Below are 2500 nucleotides of genomic sequence, written 5' to 3' on the forward strand. Positions count from 1 at the left end.
CGCAAACATAACTCCTGCAGCGCAATATAAGCTCACACATGAACTAGCACCCCTGGTGGGTTAGCCTACTGTTGCTAACGTACATTCATAAATCCTGCATGGCATCGTCCCGTACCTACAGGACCTCAGACTGACTCAGTGATGCACTTAGTCCAATGAGGGGAGAAAGGAAAGGGTGACAGCGTTCCACATTAACTCTCCCTCCCTCTCCCTCTCTCAGTCTGCTCAAAGCGATGGTCTTTTTCACAAATAGGTTGCATGTAAGGGGGGAAAGTAGCTTCTACTGAAGGTCTCTATCTCACACCAGGCGCAGAACAGAGCCTGAAACAAGTGTCTTTGGTAGTTTAAGACAGACGCTTGTTGTCAGTTTCCCTTCCAGGATTAGTGTGTCTGACAGACAGACAGACAGACAGACAGACAGAGAGACAGACACACACACACACACATATAGAGAGAGAACAGACACACACACACACACACACACACACACACACACACACACACATATAGAGAGAGAACAGACACACACACACACAGAGAGAGAGAGAGAGAGAGAGAGAGAGAGAGAGAGAGAGAAAAGACACACATACAGAGAGACACACACAGACAAACATAGAGAGACAGACACACACACACACAGAGAGACACACACACACTCACACACAGAGACACACACACACTCACACAGAGACACACACACACACAGACACACAAACAGACACACACACACAGATGATCATACACACAAAAAACATAGACACACACACACACACACACGAACATAGACACACACACGAACATAGACACACAAACAGAGACACAGACACACACACACACACACACACACACACACACACACACGCGTGTTTTTGCTGATTAATACGTTAGTTACATTTTGAATTCATTACTTCTACTAACTACCTACCTAACTACATAACTAACTACATAACTACCTACCTAACTACATAACTACCTACCTAACTAACTACCTACCTACCTAACTACATAACTAACTACATAACTACCTACCTAACTAACTACCTACCTACCTACATAACTACCTACCTAACTAACTACCTACCTACCTACATAACTACCTACCTAACTAACTACCTACCTACCTACCTAACTACATAACTAACTACATAACTACCTACCTAACTAACTACCTACCTACCTACATAACTACCTACCTAACTAACTACCTACCTACCTAACTACATAACTAACTACATAACTACCTACCTAACTAACTACCTACCTAACTACATAACTACCTACCTAACTAACTAACTACCTACCTACCTAACTACATAACTAACTACATAACTACCTACCTAACTAACTACCTACCTAACTACATAACTACCTACCTAACTACCTACCTACCTACCTAACTACATAACTAACAACATTACTAACTACCAAACTACCTAACTAACCACCTAACTAACTATCCACCCAGTGAACCAGATAAGTGATACCCCAACTACTGAACTATAAGCTTCATGTCTTCTTTAGTTGTTAAACTCTCAACTTTAGTCATGCTAACGCTAGCCGGTTGGTTGCTAACCGTTATCTGACGCTAGCCGGTTGCTCACCGTTAGCCGCTATCTCAACAGAGTTTCTGTCCGGTAACGGAGAACAACGAGTAACGGACAACAGGTGTGCCGTTAGTTAACGTACCACCGAGTAGATCCCGTCCAGAGTCCGTCTGCTGAAGCCCGCCATCTTCTGATTTAACGTTCAAAAACCAACAGAAAAAAAGGGTCGGCTCGGTTTGTTTACATCGCTTCCTTCTGCTACTTCCGGTTTATAACGGCTATATTTCAGCTCAACAGCGCCACCTGCTGCTCCGGAGGGCCTACACCAACCAAAGGGGGAAACTGGTATTACAGCAAATATTTACACTTATTTAGGATTTTTTTTGTTAATATTTGGACTTGTTGTAGGATTTCTTTTCTTTAAATGTTTAGACTTTTTTAGGATTTTATTCTTGAAATATTTAGACATTTTTAGGATTTTATTCTTGAAATATTTAGACATTTTTAGGATTTTTTTCATGAAATATTTAGACTTTTTTAGGACTTTTATTCTTTTAATATTCAGACATTTTTTCTTGAAATATTTAGACTTTTTTAAGGGCTTTTTTTCTTGAAACCTGTCGTCTAAGCTGCTGATAAATGTAGTTTAGTGGAATTACTATAATAATAATAATAACAATAATAATAATAATGCTACTACTACTACTACTACTACTACTAATAATAATAATAATAATAATAATAATAATAATAATAATAATAATAATTATATATTTAATGAGTAAAGTAACCTAACTTTGTAAATGTAGTTCTTCTTCTTTATTGACGATCTTTGTCTACACACAAAAAACGTCCCATCATGCACCGCGGCATCTCTCTCCTTCCAGCTGTATGTAGGAACCGGATCGAGCGACAACACACACCGACAGAAATGTCTCCGTTTTTAACGGTACTTT

At 39.4% G+C, this 2500-nt stretch overlaps 2 protein-coding genes across 2 annotated transcripts in view; one reads left to right on the forward strand and one right to left on the reverse strand.

Moving 5' to 3' along the window:
* LOC114546120 (low affinity immunoglobulin gamma Fc region receptor II-like) overlaps positions 1–2500 on the reverse strand; it is a 1096214-nt gene that overhangs the window by 65923 nt on the left and 1027791 nt on the right. The window lies entirely within an intron of this gene.
* The window catches only part of LOC114546122 (flocculation protein FLO11), a 21506-nt gene continuing 21416 nt past the window's right edge, over positions 2411–2500 (forward strand). The window contains exon 1 of the mRNA XM_028564787.1: positions 2411–2500. This exon is cut by the window's right edge and continues 150 nt beyond it. The gene's annotated coding sequence lies outside the window, so the exon portion shown is untranslated.

This window comes from Perca flavescens, chromosome 19 (genome assembly GCF_004354835.1).
Source record: "Perca flavescens isolate YP-PL-M2 chromosome 19, PFLA_1.0, whole genome shotgun sequence".
Taxonomy (NCBI): domain Eukaryota; kingdom Metazoa; phylum Chordata; class Actinopteri; order Perciformes; family Percidae; genus Perca; species Perca flavescens.